The sequence below is a fragment of the Schistocerca serialis genome, chromosome 4 (genome assembly GCF_023864345.2).
Source record: "Schistocerca serialis cubense isolate TAMUIC-IGC-003099 chromosome 4, iqSchSeri2.2, whole genome shotgun sequence".
In the NCBI taxonomy this organism is placed as follows: domain Eukaryota; kingdom Metazoa; phylum Arthropoda; class Insecta; order Orthoptera; family Acrididae; genus Schistocerca; species Schistocerca serialis.
In genome coordinates this window covers 356,021,714-356,045,741 of record NC_064641.1, presented here as the reverse complement: position 1 = coordinate 356,045,741, position 24,028 = coordinate 356,021,714, and positions in this window count along the sequence as shown.

The window sequence follows — 24,028 nt, the reverse complement described above, 5'->3', positions numbered from 1 at the left end:
TCAGATTTTTGCCTTGTGGAGAGGAACGTAGCCAGTCAGATGCGTCCTGCTTTTACATCACAAGCAGAACTTAGGAGACGCCATACTGTATGGAGTTTAACTCCGTATTTGGCCTTTCTCGGTACGTTTTCTTATAATAAAATGAAAGTAAAGGCTCCCATATTTGATGCTTTTAGTGTTGTAACTTGTGTGCTACGAAAGTTTACCATTTCAGAGCTACTGCACGATGATGATCAATCAAAAACAAATCGTCTCTGGTACCATTTGTCATAAAGTACATCTTAAATAATGAAAGTTGTAGATACAGCCGTTAGAAGTGTTAACCATATAACTGAGGCACTACAACCATGTCCGAAGTCTTAGCGTAGCAGATACCACACTGTAAAGGAAAAGTAGTAGATTCGAATCTAGCTACTTCAAGACTTTCTCACCTTTTGTTTTCTAAAAGATTATGGTTCTTTAATTTAACATAAGTATTATCTGCAATATTCGATGTTATTTATTACAAATAGTGTATTTTCTGCAATTCTTCTTACACAGGGCAACGACAATTTTTTTTTTTTTCCGTGGCCAGAAATTTAAGGTGACTGCCAGTCTATGGTACAAATACACTGAAAGCTTTTCATATTAAGAAACGAAAAATGGCTCTGAGCACTATGGGACTTAACAGCTGTGGTCATCAGTCCCCTAGAACGTAGAACTACTTAAACCTAACTAACCTAAGGACATCACACACATCCATGCCCGAGGCAGGATTCGAACCTGCGACCGTAGCAGTCGAATCTATATATATATGCTTTCTTGGTTTTCTGGACTGCCTAATGTGTGTATCTAGCAGGTAAAGTGTTTCAGTGATGTTGAACAGCTTCGAAGAATGTCCTCTTCCTTTCGAAATAAAGTACGAAACGAATCTCGATCTTGTGACCTATCTGATGAAGTATGTTTCTTCAGAGTGATGGTAGTCAATACAACGTAAAGAATATGGACATTATGCGAGCGCAAACTAGAATATTGATATTGTGCTTAAGCAAACTGACTATATTTTCCATATATTCAATTTAAAACCGAAAATGAGATGGAAATATAAGTGCGTAAATTTCTACTAGTATATATCAGCTTTCGAAATGTGGTGCTACAGAAGAATGCTGAAGATTAGATGGGTAGATCACATAACTAATGAGGAGGTATTGAATAGAATTGGAGAGAAGAGAAACTTGTGGCGCAACTTGACTAGAAGCAGGGATGGGTTGGTAGGGCATATTCTGAGGCATCAAGGGATCACCAATTTGGTATTAGAGGGCAGCGTGGAGGGTAAAAATCGGAGACCAAGAGGTGAATACACTAAACAGATTCAGAAGGATGTAGGTTGCAGTAGGTACTGGGAGATGAAGTTTGCACCGGGTAGCATGGAGAGCTGCATCAAACCAGTCTCTGGACTGAAGACCACAACAACAAGATATATATATCTCCGATAGTTGTACAGTATCATGTAGTATTGGTCTGCCAGCAATTCGTTGTTCAAGCCAGCAACGAGTCCAGAATCTTCTTCGCAATTTTTTGCGCTGCTCTTCGACAATTGCTGACAGAGTTAAGGGAGCTGTTTAATTCGCATCCGTTTTCGTAAAGAAATTGTTTGCTTTGTCCGTCAGATGCAGCCGGTCGCGAACCACGATGCGGACCACGTTCCGTGAGATGTAGAAGGTCATTCCGAGCGTGCAGCAACCACGACTGACACCACGTCTGGCCGGCTTCGCTATGAGAATCACGTCCCGTGTGAGTATGTGCGGCAGGCCGACACACTGCTCCGCAGGTTTACTAGTAAACGTATAGTGCGGACCCGTATTAATCTTGAACCGCAAACTTCTCACTGCTCCAAAGTAAAGGCTCCAGAGAGGCGTTTCGGAAGTTGCGCTTTAGACACGTTCACAGGGTCTGTCGGCCTCTAAGAAACTTTCGACAATGCGGAATGGTGTAAGATGTTCGAAACTCTCATGCAAATAGATGTAAGCTATAGGGAAAGCCGGCTTATACGCAATACGTAGAAGAACCGCAAGGGAACAATAAGAATGGAAGATCAATAACGAAGTGCTCAGATTAAAAAGGGTGTAAGACAGGGATGCAGTTTTCTGCTACTACTGTTCGAACTATAAGACTAAGAAGCAATGATGGAAATAAAAGAAATAGCGGGATTAAAATTCATGTTGAAAGGACATCTGTGATAAGTTTCGATGATGTCGTTGCCATCCTCAGAGAAAGCGAAGACGAATTTCAGGATCGGTTGAATGGAATGAACAATGAGTAGAGAATATGATTTGACAGTCAACCAAAGAAAGACAAAAGCAAAGAAGATTACAGAAATGAGACCAGCGTTGGTGACCTCGAGGCAGACGAAGTTAAGGAGTACTGTTTCTTTTCAAGTAAACTTGTTCATACTGATTACTAAGGGGCGATCTATAAATATTCAACTTGAAGGAAGACAACTTCTCAGCCAAAATCGCATTCATAAAACCTTTATTTACGAGGACCGGTTTCGGTAAACAGAGTTACCGTTACCTTATCTGTGGTATACAGGGCTCGCATAACTCTGTTTTGGCACGTAGTAATTCCATTTAAACGTCTCGATCGCTAAAAACGTTATTTATGACGCGTTTCGTGTCGTCATCATCAGATAACCGAGGCAAAAATTATACAAAGGACAAATTAGAGAAGCTAATATGTAATAACTACAAGGCCAATGTAACATCACCAATCGAAGTACATACTAAGTAGAAGTACTTAAGGTATGCTTAGGAAAGCTCATACTAGCGAGTAATACAAGAGAAACGTACAATTCAATGTGCAATTGTCGTTAGGCATATTAGCAAAAGATGCTACATGGTTCCTCGGTTCTGCTCCCAGCACCAACCTCTGCCTATTTTCCTACACACCTTCCCCTCTCCCTACCCTCTCCACCGTCTGCCCCCTACCCTGCTCTCGGTGCCTCCCCCATAGCCACTCCCCCTTGTTCCTGTCCATTACAATTTTGTGACATGGTTTGTTTTTGACATCACCCATCTATGGTATCGATAGGTTGACGCTTGCTTGCTTTCTTTGGAAAACTATAATTAAAAAATTGCAATGTATTCCTTTATAATGGTGGCCTTTGCTTTGCTCTCTCTTTCGATGGGATATTTGGACATTGTGCCAAGTTGCAAACTATGCTGTACGATCTTTGTGTATATCCCATGACAGGTTTTGACTCATAACGTATCCTGTTTTATTTGCTCATTGAGTATACGACGCTTACAGAAAAAAGATGTAATGCTGTAGGAATAATTAAGTTATTTTGTGTATTATGAAAGTTTCCTTGGTTTCTCAATCTTTGAAATCAACGCTATCTCATGCCAAACTGACATAATATGGAACACGGTCTTCGAGTCTGCTGTCTTCAGTATGGCATGCGAAATCTCCTAATAACATGTTTTGCAAATACGCCTAACGTCAGCTGCACAGGGATTGTACGTTTCTCTTGCATTGCTCACTTGTACAAGCTTTCCTAAGCACATTTTAAGTTCTTGTACTTTGTATGTACATGCGTTCAAATGGTTCAAATGGCTCTGAGCACTATGGGACTCAACTGATGAGGTTATTAGTCCCATAGAACTTAGAACCAGGTAAACCTAACTAACCTAAGGACATCACAAACATCCATGCCCGAGGCAGGATTCGAACCTGCGACCGTAGCGGTCTTGCGGTTCCAGACTGCAGCGCCTTTAACCGCACGGCCAGTACATGCGTTCCTAATGTTACATATGCCTTGTAATTGTTATGAACTAGCTTTTCTAATTTGTCTTTTGTGTAAATTTTGCCACACTTATCTGATGATGATGACTCGAAACGCGTCAAAAATGAAGTTTTTAGCGGTCAAGACGTTTCCATGGAATTTCTACATTCCAAGTGAGGGTGGTGGCATACCTTGCAAATGATAGTCAAATGGAAGGCAACTCTGTTTACCGAAACGGTTCATAGTAAATAAAGGTTTATTTGAATTAAAATGGAGGACGAAGCGAAGAGGACATACAAGCAGCCTACCGCAGGCAAATATGGCATTCCTGGCCAAAATTAGTCCACTTCAGGAAGATATTTCGTAGAATGTACGTTTGTGCCCCAGTATTGTGTGACTGAGAATCATGGACAGTGGGAAAACCGAAACAGAAGAGAATCGAAGCGTTTGAGATGTAGTGCTGTAAGAAGATGTCGAAAATTTGGACTGATAAGGAATGAGTAGGGTCTCCACAAATCGGCGTAGCATGGGCCATACCGAAAATCCAAACAACAAGCAGAGACAGTATGAAGTACATCTCATCAGACGTAAAGGAAGCATTATGTTCAACAAATATTGCTGAAGACGTTACGTGCAAGAACTACTCAGAGATGAAGAGGTTGGCGCAGCAGAAGAATTCGTGGCGGTCCACATCAAAACATTCATAAACTGATGACACAATTATATCTGCGAAGTTAATATTGAATGGCCATACAGCTATCTAATGTCGGAAATATTCAAAGGTCTGACCACTGGGCTGCAAGAAGTACACGGCTCACAGCTGATGGACCGCCTCACCTGCAGGTAATATCTACAAACCATTACACAAAGACACCACACTCAAATTTCTATGCAAACAAATACAATCTGTAGGCTGCAACTAAAACCTTTCAATGCCCGTGTAGTTCACTAAACACCACCGTGCATCTCGTTAGTTACCTGGCTCCTCAATCTAATTTGAGTTCTCTGTCTATTGAGCGTCTGTGCACTAGCGAAACAGCAACATTCTCTTAGATAACCGGACGTGACGCAAAACAGGAAACTACGCCCGTACACGGTAACATGCCTTAGGATTCTCTGTTTGCATCGCTGCTGAAAGAAATAAATTGGTTCATCACCTTCTCCCCACTTCACAAACACCACTTCCCTCCTACAGGAAATACGAATTCTACAGACCACGAGGGCAGTCCCTCAAAATTATTGAACAATTATCCCCTTTTGACAACAAGCCTTAGGGACAGAATTCGGAAATTTTCTGTTACTCTTCACTGCTCCTGCCATGCACAAGGGCCTGCTTCCTGTCATGAGTTTCAGAAATTTCTTTCGAAAGGCTGATAGAGGACCTACCGTCACGAAAAGTCGCAAGCCCAGGCTACCTAGTGAGATCAGACCACAAACCATTTAGGGTTGCTATTCCACTGTTAGACAGTTCATCCAGGGAGTTGCAATACTGGCCCTCCATGTAACCGATAGCTCCGCAACTACTAGTAATACAATCGCGGTAACGGGTACAGTCCGATTACCTCACGCGCACGGTTAATCGATCCTTATTGTATGTTATAGGATCACACTATATTACGTTACAAGCTGGGAAAGGAACGGGGTGGGGAAGGGGGGGGGAGGGACTCATATCTGAATTACGTCTATATTCATATCACTACACTGATGCTCCATATGTAACTGTCTTATCATGCATGGAAGCTGGTAACAATGTGGCTGAACCACGTAAGATTTGAACGTGCTGTTTGAACGTCTTCAGTGATTTAGTAATGATCTTTTGTTCTGTGCAACACAGTGCTAATTTACGTTTCTACACCAAGACAATTCTACCTTTTAAGAAAATAGTCTGAAAATTACGAAGTCCTTTTTTTCTGTTAAAAATTTAAGAACGTATGGCCGTGCTATACCTTAAAATATTTAATACATCTTTGAATAATGTGGTTCACTGTGTAGGCAAGCACTAAGTTGTTATTCATGCAAAATTTTGATTTTGTAACTTTAAAGTTGGATGAGATGCGTAAGTACACAAAACGTTGATTATGGGAAATTGAAGCTAAATATTTGCGTATCATTTTCTTCGCAATGATAACACGTTAAAACATTCCAGCTCCATAATCTGTTGGGTCTGAGTGGCCCTTTCATCCTCTTAAGTTTTCTTTTTTTTTCTTTGTTATTCTGGCCTCCTTTGTCATGTTTTCAGAAACTTTTTCAGCTTCAGCAACACTTTGACTGTCCACTCGTGGCAGCCCACTTTTCGTATTGTCCCCAGTTTTGATGCGTATTGTCCCCAGTTTTGATGCTCAGTCTGCTCATGGTTTTTAATGTGCTTGTTACTCCATAGTTAGTTAAAACATGTTATGACGTCCATCACATCAATCTGAAAAGCTGACATGCAAAAAAAAAAAAAAGAAAAAAAAACGATTTTTCCAAGTGTTCGCAAATGCAGCTATTGGGTCTATACATAGCAACAGGCAAAACAAATTCTGAAAGCTTGCACTTACTAATTAAAATGTAACCACTATTTTCACTGTTCCAAAGCAACATCTCGTTCATTTTTGGTAAGATGCTTAAACTTGCGTTTTGAAGCACTGCTACATGAAATTTTTGGCCTATCATCACTTCGCTAAGGTGTAAAAATTTCTTCATTTTTACGATTTCACGTTTGTTTTAATTACCGTAAAAGTTGCGACTTGCAAATAAACTTCGTTTTTGGCATTTTACGTTGTAAAATATTTGGGTACAACAAATTTACAACACGAACGTACACGAGGAACATAAGTAAACTCGAGCAGTATACTTTGACCGAGAGAAAGGCTGACTGCAGTAAATCCCTCCTCATAGTACAGTCGATATTTTCTTCAAGGACATTACGCAAACGAGCTGCCGTGGAAATAGCGGCGCCAAAATTAATTAACGCGTAGTGTGATAAATAAGCATTCACATGCTGCATCTGCTTTAGAAAGGCCTTTAAATACAAAAATGATGAGGTGCTACACTTAAAGTATATATATTTAGAGTCATAAAGAATCAAAGAATTTTAATGAATAAAAAAATTGTTTTGGGCCTTCATGACGTCCATGCCTCCTTAACAAGCGTTAAAAACCGTGCATTTATCTTTGTCAATTAGCGAGAGGGGGGGGGCGTTGTAAATTATGAATTCAGACTATCTACAACAAAGTCAGATGAAAGATTTTGTATTCGAAACGATTATATATTTTTCTCACTAAATGAACATCGCTGTTGCTTGAGCACTCAGAAGTTACGTGAAACATCGTTTAGCACAGTAAAGAAATCAATCTTCAGTCATTGGCCACCCACATTTAATTAAGAGTGTTTCCTATGCGTTTCACAAGTGACTTCTTTGCCGTTAAGAAGAGATACTTCAATACCGAAAGGCACTATTTTGTCTACCCCGTCCTACATATAAGAAGAGTAAACAAAGTGTATCTCCTCTGTACACCATGGCTGTGAAGTCTCTAAGTGGGACACCTAGCAATTTCATTTACGGAAATAGCTGAAACCCATTACAGGCTACAGCTGCGGCCAATAGCTGCCACCTATGTGGGGACTGCGTCACAGCGCTGATGGCACTCGGTCCGTACCTCGGCGAGAAAATGAGAACTACCGTATGAAAAGGAATAGCTTCTGCCTGTGGGAGACATTGTAGAAAAATCGATGCTACCTTTGCTCGCTCTCGTTAGCAGACAACCTACCCACTGCTGAAAAGGAAGAAAGAAAGAAAGAAAGCGTGCAGGTCTTGAAAAGGCAACGGGTGTGCGGACGCCTCGCTTTCAGTAAACTCATCAGTACATCACGGGGGCAGAGCACTAGCCACCTGATGCCCACGTAGGGCGAACGTACTTAAAATTCAACGAGTTTTAGTCATTTAGTTAAATAGGACGCTTTATATTGCGAAATGTGGTCAATGCAACTAGCTGATCAAAAGTATCTGGACACTTACAAGTGGATGTTAATATCAGATGTGACCACCCTTGGCCTTTACGACGGCTTCAACTCTACTGGCGATACTTTCAGTAAAGTGTCTGTGGAGGAATGCCAGAACATTGTTCCTCCAGAGACGCAACTAGAGAAGATACTGATGTCGGACATTGGTGTCTGGAAAGTTTGACATTCTAACTCATCACCAAGGTATTCCGCTGAGTTTAGGTCGGGCCTGTAGACAGGTCTGTCCATTTTAGAAATTTTCTTGTCCACAAACCATTAACTCACAGATGCTGCTTTATGAAAAGTGCGGTGTCCGAGTTGGTCCTCTATTGTACGCCGAACACAACGCTGGTTTGGTTCAAATGGCTCTGAGCACTATGGGACTTAACTGCTGAGGTCATCAGTCCCCTAGAACTTAGAACTACTTAAACCTAACTAACCTAAGGACATCACACACATCCATGCCCGAGGCAGGATTCGAACCTGCGGCCGTAGCGGTCGCGCGGTTCCAGACTGTAGCGCCTAGAACCGCTCGGCCACTCCGTCCGGCTAACACAACGCTGAAAAACATTTTAATGCGCTTCCGGATGCAATCTCTTCTTAAACACAAGCGCAGTAAGGGGACCACACTTTTCTTTTTTTTCTTTTTTTGAGTCATCATCTTTTACTGGTTTGACGCGCCACGCCACAAATTTCTCTGCTGCGCCAAACTTTTATCTCTCAGTAGTAATTGCACCCTATGTCCCCAGTCATTTGCTGGAATGAATGTGTAAGATATTCCCTGAAGCCTTCTTACTGCCAGTGTTTTCCACAAGTTCCTCTCCTCGCCGATTCTGTGAAGAACCTCTCCATTTCGGGCCTTACAAGTCCACCTAATTTTCAACATTCTTCTGTAGCACCACATCTCTCCTGTTCTGATTTTCCCATAGTCCATGTCTCAATATCATTCACGTTGTGATCCAAACGTACATTCTCTGAAATTTCTTTCTCAAGTTAAGGCCTATGTTTGATACTAGCAGACTTCTACCGGCCAGGAATGCCTTTTTCGCCAGTGCTGGTCTGCGTTTGATGTCCTCCTTGCTCCGTCCGCCATAGATTATTTTACTGCCTGTTTAGCGGTATCCCTTAACTTAGTCTACTTCGTGATCCCCAGCTGAAATGTTAAGTTTCTCGCTGTTCTCATTTCTGCTACTTCTCATTACTTTCGTCTTCCTTCGATGTACTCTCAATCCATATTCGGCATTAATTTGACTGTTCATTCCATGCAACACATCCTGCAGTTCTTCCTATCTTTCATTGAGGGCAGCAATGTCATCAGCGAATCTTGTCACTGATATCCTTTCACCTTGAATTTTAATTCCACTTTTGAACCCTTCTTTTATTTTCGTCATTGCTTCTTCGTTGTATTGATTGAACAGTAGGGGCGGAGGACTACATCCCTGTCTTACACCCTTTCTAAACCGAGTCCTTCGTTCTTTGTCTTCCACTCTTATTGTTCTCCCTCTTGATTTTTGTACATATTGCATACTGGCCGCCTTTCCCGTAAAGTATCTCTTTTTTTCTTAGAATTTCAAACATCTTGCCACTTTGCACACGCTTTTTCCGGGTAGATAAATACTATAAACGTGTCTCGATTTTTCTTCAGTCTTGTCTTCATTATCAACCGCAACGTCAGAATGACCTCTCTGGTGCCTTTACTTTTCCTGAAGCCAAACTCGTCGTCACCTGGCACCTCCTGAAATTTCTTCCCATCCTTCTGTATGATATTCTTGTCAGAAACTTGGCCTCATAAGCTATTAAGCTGATTGTGTGATAATTCTCGCATTTGTCGGCTCAAGAACTACAATATGTGATCAAAAGTATCCGGACACCCCCAAAAATATACGTTTCTCATATTAGGTGCACTGTGCTGCCACCTACTGCCAGGTACTCCACATCAGCGACTTCAGTAGTCATTAGACATCGTGAGACAGCAGAATGGGGCGCTCCACGGAACTCACGGACTTCGAACGAGGTCAGGTGACTGGATGTCACTTGTGTCATAAGTATGTACGCGAGATTTCCACACTCCTAAACATCCCTAGGTCCACTGTCTCCGATGTGATATTGGAGTGGAAACGTGAAGGGATACGCACAGCGCAAAAGCGTACAGGCCGACCTCAGCTGTTGACTGACATAGACCGCCGGCAGTTGAAGAGGGTCGAAATGTGTAATAGGCAGACATCTATCCAGACCATCAGACAGGAATTCCAAACTGCATCAAGATCCACTGCAAGTACTATGACAGTTAGGCGGGAGGTGAGAAAACTTGGATTTCGTGGTCGATCGGCTGCTTATAAACCACACATCGAGCCGGTAAATGCAAACGACGTCTCGCTTGGTGTAAGGAGCGTAAACATTGGACAATTGAACACTGGAAAAACCTTGTATGGAGTGACGAATCGCGGTACACAATGTGGCGATCCGATGGCAGGGTGTGGATATGGCGAATACCCAGTGAACTTCATTCGCCAGCGTGTGTCGTACCAACAGTAGAATTCGGAGGTGGTAGTATTTTTCATGGAGGGGGCTTGCAGCCCTTGTTGTTTTGCGTAGCACTATCACAGCACAGGCCTACACTGATGTTTTAAGTATCTTCTTGCTTCAAACTGTTGAACAGTAATCGGGGATGGCGATCGCATCTTTCAACACTATCGAACTCCTGTTCATAATGCACGGCCTGTGGCGCAGTGGTTACGTGACAATAACATCCATGTAATGGTCTGACCTGCACAGAGTCCTAACCTGAATCCTGTAGAATACCTTTGGGATGTTGTGGAACGCCGACTTCGTGCCAGGCCTCACCGACCGATATCGATACCTCTCCTCAGTGCAGCACTCCGTAAATAATGGGCTGCCATTCCCCAAGTATCCTTCCAGCACCTGATAGAACGTATGCCTGCGAGAGTGAAAGCTGTCATCAAGCCTAAGGGTGGGCCACCATCATATTTAATTCCAGCATTAAGATGGAGGGTGTCACGAACTTTTAAGTCATTTTAAGCCAGGTGTCCGGATACTTTTGATAACACAGTGTATCTTCGGAATTGTGTGGACAATGCTTTTGTTCCGAAAGGCCGTTGGTTAATCGCCAGAGTCATACATTCTACACATCAACATGAATAGTCGTTTTGTTGCCATTTCCTCCAGTCATTTTAGAAATTCCGACGATATGTTATATGCTTTCTAACTTATTTGATATTAAGTCTTCCAAAGCTCTTTTATATTCTGCTTCTAATACTGGCTCTCCTACGTCTCCTAAATCATCTCCTGTTTCTTCTTCTATCATGTCACCAGCACATGTATTCCCGTCTGTAGAGGCCTTCGGTGTATTCTTTCCGCCTATCCGCTCTGTCAAAACAGCGAGAATTCCCATTGAGCTCTCAATGTTACCAAACTAGCTTTTAATTTCACCGAAGGTTGTTCTTACGTTCCTCTATATTAAATCCGCCTTTCCGACAATCATTGCTTTCTCGATTTTTTTCAAATTTTTCATGCAGCCATTTCGTCTTAGCTTCCCTGCACTTCGTATTATTTCATCCCTCAGCGACTTGTATTTTTGTATTCCTGGACTTCCCTGAACATTTTTGTAATCTATGGTTTCTTCGCAGTTTTCCTCCTTGTACCTACTGTTTTCTTTCCAACTTCTATGAGTGCCGTCTTTATAGATGTCCATTCTTCTTTAGCTGTACTGCCGACTGAGTCATTCGTTATCTCGGTGTCTATAGCCTAAGAGAATTTCAGACGTATCTCTTTATTTCTTAGTACTTCCATATCCAACTTCTCTGCGCACTAATTCTTCCTGACTAGTCTCTTAAACTTCAGCCTACTCTTCATCATTACTAGGTTGGGATTTTGGTCTACGTCTTCTCCTGGGTGCACCTTACAATCCAGTATCTGATTTGGGAATCTCTACTTGACCCAGATGTAATCTAATGGAAATCTTCCCATATCTACCGCCCTTTCCCAAGTATGTCTCCACCTCTTAGGATCCTACTCTCATTCCTACTAACAAGCGCACATTCTCTCGCAGTCCTTTCTTCTACTTTGTTTCCTACAACTGCATTCCAGTCCCCCATGAGCACATCTTAACCACAAAGAACATCCCCAAACCGTAATATTACCTACTCTGTAGCTCACTGCTGGTCCCACATTCGCCAAAATAAATCCCTGCCGTTGGGTAGCCACATGGTTCAGCGTGATTCGTCACTTCGTATCACTCGTTTCCATTCGTACACTGTACAGTGGCGTCACTCTATATAAAATCTGAAGCGTCGATTACCATTGCTGACTATGTGAAGCCGTTCGACCGTTGTACACTATTCTTTTTAACTCCCCCCGCTCAGTCAGTGTGCTAGCAGGACTGCTGGCAGCACTATGAAACCGACGAGCGATTTCTTCACCTGATTTCATGCAGTTTTTTACAATCCTACTCTGCAATGCTCCAGGGCCTCTGTCCACCAGTACATGGGGTCTGACTGATATTGTTTTAGCTGTGGGTCAGTCCTTCGTGTCTTCCTGTATCTATTTCATAATCGCACAACAAACAGTCGATTAGGGTAACTTTGAAAGGGTTGAAATGTACCTGACGGCTTCCTTACTTAGGTGACACCCATTACTGGAAAGGAAGAAAGCAAGATTTAAAGTCCCATCAACAGCAAGGCCATAACAGATGGCCCATTGACTAGTTCGTGTTCTACTGTTTCCGATTCTCTGCCGACAAGCAGTACTTTCCGTGCCCTTTGATACTGGCGGATCCGCCTCTCATGTCAACTCTATGTTACATAGGGACGTTTTGATACCTTTGATGAGATAACATTTCTAAAATACGAGCTTGCGTGGCTGGTAAATAAATGTTCATTTCATCGCTGTTCCTTATTATACCTGGCCGGCCGAAGTGGCCGCGCGGTTCTGGCGCTGCAGTCTGGAACCGCGAGACCGCTACGGTCGCAGGTTCGAATCCTGCCTCGGGGATGGATGTGTGTGATGTCCTTAGGTTAGTTAGGTTTAACTAGTTCTAAGTTCTAGGGGACTAATGACCTCAGCAGTTGAGTCCCATAGTGCTCAGAGCCATTTGAACCATTTGAACCTTATTATACCTCACTACGATCGTACCGCATTAATAACCACCCGAAGAGACATGACTGGTTGTAGCGGCAGAAGATCAGAAAAAGAAAGAAAGAAAATGACTGGACTCGAACGCATTGCGAGGAGACTTCTAATATGTCGCTTTAGCGCTTACGATGAGAACACCGCAAGTGCCATGGAAGAGGAGCCGAAATAAGCCAACATTTATCTCCGCTTATCCGCATATACTTGACCGTTTCTTAGGAAACAACCGTCAATTTCGTCGTAATTCAGTTGCCTTTTAGCGCGCGCTACGTTCAGACCTACTGGTGGCACAGTGGCTAGCCTCGCAACCTTTAATTTTTGCTTCCCTTGTTCGAAACCGGATTATTTATTTATTTATTTATTTATTTGGTTTTTCATTTATATACCCGTGTCCGCAGAAGGTTATTTCACGAATGTTTCTTATAAAGTTAGGGCATACAAGGTTATTGTATCAATTTATTTATAATTAATTTCGCAACAAGTGTCACACATTTATAATATAATACTTTTAAATACTAGTTTTCTTATATTTCATTCTTAATTCTCATATTTTCTTCTTACGTCTATTCTCCAGGAAGATTTGGTGAATTCCCTTGAACGATACCTGTCGTAGAAGCATTATAAACGTAGTAATTCCTAACAGCATGAGCATCGCGCGAAAGCAGGTTTGCCACAGCGACATTTCTTCATATGAATCTCACTCGGGAAGAAACGCCGTTCACGTTACTGAAGATTTCATGCATTGACAATACTTTCACGAGACTTACTGTGTTATGAGAACGAGAAAAATGACAAAACATTCACAAGAGATAGAAGGAGATGTATTGGACACGAAGCTGTTGATCACAGTTTCAGTTAGTCGTTGGGTAAACTGAAATTGCTCGTAGCAATACTGGGAATCTGTCGCACAGCCGCAGACCAAGCAATGCACAGACTCCCGACAATTTGCATGATACTCACAATCTGACTTTGGCTTACACACGTAACAGTACACCCCGTGACGACAAGCTCTTCAGTATTCTGAAGGAATCCGTTCGCGGAACGACATTTGAGGATGACTTAGTCGTGAAGGCTGCTAAACAGTGGCTCAAACGTGCTGGTGCTGATTCTACCGTGCAGGTACACAGGCCTTGGTTCCAGGGTGGCCTAAGGCAGCTGAAAGGGGCAAAGACGATGTGGAAAAATGACGTTTTGCCTCTGAGGAAGGTATCAGCATATTGTAAAAATAAATTGGACTTTTTTTTTTTAAATGGTGCATTTCTTTTAGAGTGACCCTCATAGTACTGCTGTGAGACATATTTTGCGGCTGGTAAAACTTTTCTGTTGTCGTTTTCTTTCGTATACAACTTTTATGATGGTTTCTTTCGTTGCATTACAACTTTGGTCCGAATATTACCTTTTAAGTAATACACTTATACTGGCCTGCGAATATACATCCATGCTGCCTATTGCTTTTGTCGTTTGCAGTTTTTGTTGGATTTCTCTCTTCCTTAGAGTAGAGCTGGTACACCTATTGCGTTATTAACCATGTTCTGAATGCACACTTTTCAGTTCCCTTCCGGCTCCTGCGCAGTTATCGTATAATACGTTTAGCCTGCGTGTGTCGTAGTGACGTCTTACTACGATATGTTTCATTCTGGAATATATTTATTCACACAGCTTTAATTGCCAATATAGATGACATGTTGTAAGTAGGCTGTTTAGGTTTTTTTATTGGTAACGCCACGTAGCGCTCTGTATAAAAATCACTGGCTGTGCTGTGTGCAGTCTGTGGCTAGTTTGCATTGTTGTCTGCCATTGTAGTGTTGGGCAGCGGCAGCTGGATGTGAACAGCGCGTAGCGTTGCGCAGTTGGAGGTGAGCCGCCAGCAGTGGTGGATGTGGGGAGAGAGATGGCGGAGTTTTGTAATTTGTCATGAACTGCTATATATATTATGAGTATCACGGTAAATACATTGTTTGTTCTCTATTAATATCTTTCATTTGCTAACTATCCCTATCAGTAGTTAGTGCCTTCCGTAGTTTGAATCTTTTATTTAGCTGGCAGTAGTGGCGCTCGCTGTACTGCAGTAGTTCGAGTAATGAAGATTTTTGTGAGGTAAGTAATTTCTGAAAGGTATAGTTTAATGTTACTCAGGGCCATTCTTTTGCAGGGATTTTTGAAAGTCAGATTGCGTTGCGCTAAAAATATTGTATGTCAGTTTAAGCACAGTCCCGTATATAATTTTTCAAAGGGGACGTTTCAATGTTTCAAACTAACGGCAATTATTTTTGACTGGATCACTATCAAACATGGTTTTTAATCTGCATAGATATATTCCTTGGAAAGTATTTATGTCACCTGTACTTCTTTGCAATTTATAAACGGAAATTGTGCCCTCTAGTAGATAAACTTTACTTGCACAAATCCCTTTTCTACTATTTAATTTCTATTACATAATTCTTTAATGGTATCCATAAAAAATCAAATCTAAAAATGTACGATAACTTCTTCTTCTTCTTCTTACGACAAAGAGAAAGAACATAAGATGAATATTGTGTTTTCTACAGCTGACTTATCGTAATGTTAGTGGCATGCCATTTTGAAGCACTCATTTCTTAAAATATTCGTTTCCATGATAACGGGCTACGACAGGTGAAGTATACAGTGCAGTGGAGATTCCAGTTCAAAAACCGCAGAGGCCGCATTATGTGTATGTAGCAAAGTTATTCTCGTCGAAAGCTGCTCAAGGCGGTTGCTTCTTGGTTCTCATCCGAGGGCGCTTATGTAGAGTCGCACAAACGGTCCAAGGCGACAGGAAGTGAGCTTACATAGTGTAACAAAGAAATACAAGTAGTAAACCACAGTTTCAACACTATAGTGCATAGGTAGAATATCATTTAACTACATCCATACGAAATATGACACCTACACGAAACAAGGCGTATCGAGTGGAGCATCATCCAATCTGAAATGTATACACACAACTAAAAGGATGTTACTGTTTACGAAATCATTGGACAATACATGAGTTAGTGCAAGCAGCGACACAATCACGTTTGGCATGTGCTATTATCGTATTAGGATTTTCCAGCACAATCAGCGATAGGTGGAGTCAAAGACATTACGGATGATGACAATGTGTTGTCGTAGAGGGAGTTGTTTGGATATGTGTTCTGTTCAATGTAAATCCAGAGTGGTTATATCCTAGAGGTATAATTTAATATTTCACAAGTGAAAAATGTGTGCTAGACTAGTATTCCCACAAAAATCCTTGCCCTTCGCAGACTGTGAGCTACAGATTTCGCCGCTTGGGCTCTCCTCACGCACGTGTTCGCCGTCGGCACCTCTCTCTAAACTGACAAAATGCATTCTCACAGCTAATATCGCCATCTGCCATAGTTTTCTATAGCTCAATTGGTCCAAGGACCTTATTCATCTTGAAAATGAACTTGTATGTGCGTTATGTGTCTGACTAAAGTTGAAAAACTGGTAGAAAATTACTCCAAATCCGGTATGCCATCACTAGACCGTATATTTATGACTAACTTATTTCCAAAATTCGACTCTGATCTTCAAATGTCACAAAAGCTTTATGTTATTGTATAAATCGTCTAATAGTGGTCGTTTGGAGTAAATTCATTGCTAGTTCTTAGTTGGTTAAACTCTAGCACGAAAAGCATCCACTTCCGACGCCACTTTACGCCCTCTAGTCTATGGATAGCCTGTTGCAACAAACTCTTGGAATAAGATGACTATACTATTTTGTAACGCCACTGTGAAGACTCAGTACGCACGCCGTTATGATGAAACCCGATTTTAAACTTTCATAAGAATTCTGCTCGCCCTGACGAACACTTAAAGAGTAGGAGCGCATGGCCTTGACTGGGAAATCAGGTCGCGGTGTGCGGAAACGGCTCGGAAATTTAGCTCCCGTGGCACGAGGTCACAAAACAAACAGTTACGCAACGGTACGAGAGACTTATTACGACAGTCGAAACCCTAGGGACACAAAAGAGATGAGATCTCAAGGCAGCTGGGTCCCATCGTCGTACGCTACGATTATCATACAGAATCTTAAACGATATGTGTGGAGATAACGGCACCTCTCTACCAAATGAATGCTAGAACAAAGATAGAAATTGAGAAGAGCGGTCGTTATGGATAAACCGCAAAACACTAGTGTTGGAATAAGTTATTTCTATCAATTTTAGCCCGTTACTTACTATGTTCGAGATAATTGCAATTTGACCACGAACTGCACCCGTGCAATGTCCTCAATACGTTGCGTCAGTCGTGTTCACAACAGTGTTCTCCGCAATTGTGATTGCATTATGTCAGAGATAAGTGAATTCGGGTGTGAGGAAACTGTTGGTGCTCATATGATGGGCGCTTCCGTAACCAATGTAGCGGAAAGTGTTTGGTGTCTCAAGCGGCGCCGTATCGAAGATTTATACAGCGTACAGGGAAAGCGTAGAACATCATTTGCCAATTCGAGCGTTGGGTGTTGATTGATCGTGACAGACAATCATAGCAGGAGATTGAGACGACAGCTGCAAATGCAAATGTCAGCAGCAAAACAATATGAAGGGAGCTCATGGAGCGAGTATTGCAGGCCGAATTCCAAACCCACACATCACTGACGCAAATGCCCACAACAGGAAAAAGTGGAGCCGAACCCATAATATCCTAAACTATGAGGCAATGGAGGAAAGTTATTTGGTTGGATGAGTTTTGTTTCAAACTTTTTTCTAACTTCTACCGAGTTTACGTCCCAAGAGTAAAGCATGACCTCCACGATTTGGGCAGCCACATCGTGGTATTACTTCGGGCCCCATAGTTACTCCGTAAGATGGCATTACTGCCAAGGATCATGTAAGCATTTTGGCTGATCGGATCCATACATGTTGCAATGTTTGTTCACCAGTAGCGTTGCTGTGTTCCAAGAAGACAGGGTTCCTCTTCGCACAGCTCGTGTCCTCCAGGACTGGCTTTGTGAGCACGAGGACGAATTGTCGGATCTCTCCTGGCCATCACAGTAACCATTGTTATTAAACTTTAGTGATTTATGTGTAAAGATGGCTGCGTAATGATCTCTATCCACCACCAACATCGTTACATCAACTTGCCGTTATTTGGCAGGAAGAATAGTAACTATTCAGGACCTATCCGTTCTGAGACCACCGGAAGCTGATTTGAGGGCCTACGGGTTTTCTGTACCGCATTAGGCATGGTAATGTGTTTGAGGTGTTACCATATTTTTTTGTCCAACCAGTTTACAAGGTATGCTACGCTGCAACACAGGCTCTAACGATGGCCGTAGATTGCAGCTGAAGCAGTAAAAAGTAAAAACAGTGACTTTCGTGCGCTTAAATAAAAGAACAGAAAAGAACTATTACGGCAATACGGTATTCTCCAAAACTACAGTAATGTATTTCAAAAAATATGCCTGGGTCGTTCGACGGTAGAATTCCATAAATGCCGTCAGCACAATGATACAGCAAATGATTGACGAACACAATGTACGCATTATGGGAAAAATGCAATTTTTTACTCATTGTGGGAGTTGAAAGTGGGATGAACATTAGTGACCTTCTAGCATTGCGTGCTGGACCGGGAACGGATATCGTAACCATATTTTCGCTAGCGGGTGCTCTCCCAATATGAACGTGCCTAGGGAACTGTCTACTTGACAACGCATTGGAAAGGAAACCCTACGGACTACATAATGAAAGAAAACTGTTGACATTATTCACTGTGTGCAGTTACAATCTTCATTCCCAGAATTATTTTAAGCAACTTTCCAGACGAGTGTATTATTTGGAGGTCTATTCACGTCTGCATTACATACTTCAGTCCTGCATACTATAACATGCTGTGGTCGCACCCCCGCCCCTCCCCCCCCCCTCCCGCCACTCACTGCCCCCGCCCACATACTTACGCGCGCGCGCGCGCGCGCGCGCGCGCGCGCGCTCGCACACACACACACACACACACACACACACACACACACACACACACACACACACACACGCTCTTCTCCCTCCATTACAAAATACGTTTTATCAACCGATCGCTTTTGTTTAGTCAGTTTTTATCATCACAGTAGGAGTCAACTCATTGTAAATTATGACAAGTTGGAGAAGAAAGGAATAGGAAACTGACGATCTGTTAATCGACGATCAGTTTCGCTTCAGAAAAAGTAAATACACCAGCGCTTCACAATGGAAGCAAGACTTAAGAAAAATCAAGGCAACTTCATAGGGCTTGACAAACTAGAAAAAGTGTTCGACAAGATACAGGATGCTAAAAATTTGAAATGCTGAAAAGATAGGAATAAGCTATATATACAAGCAGGTAACATACAATACGTAGAAGAACCAAGAGGGAAGAATAAAGATGGGAGACGAAGGAGGAAGGTGTTCAGTCCTACGCCACTGCTGTTAATCTACAAATCAAAGAAGGAATGACGGAAATAAAAGAAAGCTTCGTGAGTGGGTTTAAAAGGAGAAGGCAATGCAAAGGGTGGCAACGATAAGATTTGCTGATGGCATTGTAGTCCTCAGTGAAAGTGAAGAAGACTTAAAGGACGTGTTGAATGCAGTGGCCTAATCGTTGTAAATGGACTGAGAATAAACGAAAGAAAAATGATATTAATGAGGAGTGACAGAAATGAGACTGGCGATAAACTTAAAATCAAAACTGGAGACCATGAAGTAGAAGACGTAAGGGATTTTGATACCTTGGAAACAGAATGGCGTATGACGGATCGGATGAACCAAGGAGGACATAAGAAGCAGACTAGATCAGGCAAAGATGGTATTCCTGGCCGAAAGATGTCTGCTTGGTTCAAATGGTTCGAATGGCTCTGAGCACTATGCGACTTAACTTCTGAGGTCATCAGTCGCCTAAAACTTAGAACTAATTAAACCTAACTAACCTAAGGACATAACACACATCCGTGCCCGAGGCAGGATTCGAACCTGCGACCGTAGCGGTCGCTCGGTTCCAGACTGTAGCGCCTAGAACCGCACGGCCACTCCGGCCGGCTGAAAGATGTCTGCTACTATAAAGTATATTCAAAAAGAGTATTCCAGGCAACACTGTCAAAAGCTTAGCTACAAATGAAATATATCTAGGTTTCTTCTGAGATAAGTGGTAGGGACAGTGTTTAGAATATTTTGTACGCCAGCTTCTGTCGAACACTTAGTTACTACTATGATATACTCGAAGGGTCGGTATTGCCTCACCTGTTCCAGCATTTTTCCAAAATTCAAATCAATTTTCCCCAAGGCCGGTTTGCACTAGCATTTGCATTTTTCTTTAGATAATAACATTTTGCTATCGTGAGTTATATTGTTCGGTAATAGTCACTTTTGTCTAAAAATGATTTCTATGCTTTTGGGATTGTCATATTCTTTTTGAATTTCTTAATAATTGGGTGGATTAGTTTTTTCATGGTTGATTCTCCGAAAGATGTTAGTAATTCTTAGGCGAAGTCATCGACACGAGGTTCTTTGTTTTGACGGGTCTTTCACTGTTCTGTCAAATCCTTCTCGGATTACTACACCTAAAAATGACTTTTTCACCTACTTTATCCACCCTTTTCGTAAAATTCACCGTGGGGACTGAGGAATTTCACCTCCGACCAGTGGGGTCAAGGTGCGTCTCTTTAGGGGATGACTTTTTTTGTCCAGTTTCTGGAGTGTTGTGAATTGACGTCTTTGCTCACTACTGTCTTTTCATCTGAGATTTTTTTCTGCGGTAGAGTTGTCACATGTCATAACCATAGCAAAAGCAGCATCGTCTCGCGGGGCAGGTCCACTGCAGTATTCGCGTACAGCTGGCCAAGCTGGACCGCACGAAGTGTGTTGGTTGCTTGCGCGCGCGCTGACGTGTGGCGGGTCGGGCCGTCACGTTTCCAAGGATATGCCGGGCTGGGCAGGCTGGTCGCATACCGGCGCAGGTGTTGAACCTTCGGACGCCATAGCTGTTGCCACCGTCCGAAAAATTCAATGCGCAAAACTGGAAACTGTTTGCGGCTTCCATCATTCCTGTTACTTCAAAAAAACAGGTGATAATATCATCCGTCGATGTTATTGGGAAAACTGCAGCTGTGTAATGATTTAAATTATAAAGTAAATGTAGCAGTTACAAATTTTGTGCGTAAGGCAAAGCGTTTAGAGAATTATTGCAATTGTTTTATATATATATGTCCTCACTGACTGCTCATTATCGCCCGGCCCAAGTCGCAAGTGATAGAAACTTGAAATTAGGAGAGGGTGTTGACCCTGTACTGTAGGGGCTACTTAAGAAGAGATTTTCCGAAATTCCACCCTCAAGATGGTGAAATACGGGATGAAATATTTTTTGAAAATATATCGCTGTTAAGGACATTTTGAAGCTAGATCCACTAAATTTCGTATTTTTTTTCTCAGTTAGAAATAAAGAAACATATGTTTTATCATTTTTGGAAGTTCAACCACTGGGAGAGGGGGGGGGGGAGGGGATAGTGGGCGAAAGGTTTTTTTTTTAAATAAATCATTATTACCGAACTACTACAGTATTTTTATACGTATTCTATTAAAATTGCTATTTGACTTGTCGGTTACAAATAAAAAATACGTGCTTCAGTGTTTCTGAAAATTCAAAACAAAGGGGGTGAAATAAAGAATGAAACATTTTCAGAGGTCTATGAAAATTTGCATTTGGATTCTCTGTTAGAAATAAAAATATAAGTGTTTTATTGATTTTGGAAATTCAACCCATAATGGGTTGAAACAAGGGATGAAGATCTTTAAGAAAATTCTTCATTCCGTTTTAAAGCTTAATTGGTATTTCACTTCTCAGAAATAGAGAAATGTATTAAGGGACGAAAGTTTTTGTGGAAATATCACGAAAAGAACGAAAACCCCAAGAACCAGCAAAAATCTTTGACTCCAGCTACCAGAGTCCCATTTTTGTAAGAAGTACATATAGGCAAGGCCATGCTTCTACGTCCTTAATTACGGTGAAATGTTTGGGAGGTGTTGCAGTTTGTAAACAACATAAAAATTCGATTAAAGAAAAACAAATCTGTAATACAACTCGTTGTTTAATGATGTTGCCAAAAATCTTGAAAGCTTCTTCAATTATTTACTTCAGATTTCTACACGATACGCTAATAAAGATTCAGATGGACATAGACTTGCATGTATCTTTAAACAACAGTGTACAGGTTTCCTGCTAAAACTGTGAGAAGCAAAGAGCTACCAAGCAGAAGGGCTGTATTTGGAAACATTTGCACTACACATTATTGCCATCATTTCGTGCACACTATCGCCTCTCAAAATATGGAATGTATTGCTTAACACCCAGTACAAAATGTTTCAATATAATCGTAATTTTTAATTTGTAGTTCATACGATACTTATGCTTTGGGGCGTTATCTACATCCACATCATACTCCCCAGGCCACCTAATGGTGTGTGGCCGAGGGTACCTCTAGTATCACTAACTATACCCTCCTTTCCCGTTTCACTCGCGAATGGCGTGTGGGTAGATTGATCGGTAAGTCTCTGTATTTGTTCTAATTTCACGAATCTCCTCGTGATCATTTCGTATTTACGTGTGAGCGAGGAAGTAACATGTTGTCCAACTCTTCCCGGAAGGTGATCATTCGAAATTTCAATAGTAAAAAAAAAAAAAAAAAAAAAAAAAAAAAAATGGTACAAATGGCTCTGAGCACTATGGGACTTAACATCTGTGGTCATCAGTCCCCTAAAACTTAGAACTACTTAAACCTAACTAACCTAAGGACATCACAAACATCCATGCCGGAGGCAGGTTTCGAACCTGTTACCGTAGCAGACGCGCGGTTGCGGACTGAGCGCCTAGAACCGCGAGACCACCGCGGCCGGCTTCAATAGTAAACCTCTGCATCATGCACAGCGTCTCTCTTGTAACGTGTGCCATTGGAGTCAGTCCAGTATCTCTGTATCGGTCTCTCGCCGACAAAACTATCCCGTGGCGAAATGCTCCGTTCTGCGGTAGATCTTCTGCATTTATTTTGTCAGTCATAACTGGTAAGCGTCCCAGACGTGAACATTAGTGAAGAATGGGTCTTGTAAGCCGCTTCCTTTGTGGATGAGCTAAATTTCCTCAAGATTGTTCCCGTGAATCTTGTCTGGTATTTGTTTTTCCTGCTACTTGTTTCAAGTGGTCGCTTTGGACAGTTACTCCTAGATATTTTACGGTAAATATTGTTTCCAGCAATTTGTCTCAGTAGTTTAATTGTGCAGTAGTGAATTTCATTTCTTGTGTATGCACAATATGTTTCATTTATCTACGTTCATGGTCAACAGCCAATGCATGAACCATTATCATTCCTCTGAAGATAATTCTGAAAATCGATACTGTCTTCTGGCGTTGATACTTTCTTATACACAACAGTATGATCTACGAACAGTTTTAAAGAGCTTCCGACGCTTTCTGCTAGATATACATTGTAAACCGTAACGATCCTGTCACACTTCCTTGGGGTACTCCAGAAGTTACCTTTGCCACGCGGGCTAGCCGAGCAGTCTCGGGCGCCTTGTCACGGTTCGCGCGGCTCCCCCGTCGGAGGCTCGAGTCCTCCCTCGGGAATAGGTGTGCGTGTTGTCCTTAGCGTGAGTTAGTTTACGTTAGATAAGTAGTGTGTAAGCTTAGGGACCGATGACTTCAACAGTTTGGTCCCATACGACCTTACCACAAATTTCCAAATTTCTAAATTACCTTTTACGTCTTGGTCCTTAGGGTTTTCGGTCAGCAATGGTCATCTTCAGATGCCACTACGGCTTTATTATATTAGGACACATTATTAAACAGATCTGTAGATGGTTATTGCTGACCGAAAACGGTAGTTCCAGGGCCAAAAGTTTTGTGATTACTGGCGCAAATAATAGAAATTATTCTGTACTTCCTGGACCACTGTTTTAATCCGCGACCATGTAGATCTGTCGATTCGATCTGTTAGGACCGACGTGTTGACTTCTATCTGCAAAGAAGTCCTGAATCCAGTCCCAGCTTAGCGGCACTGCGGGACGCTGTCAGCTGCATTCCTGAAGTCGCGGAACACGGCATCAACCTCTCAGTGCCGCTGTCTACAGCGCTATGAATCTCATGCAGGATCAG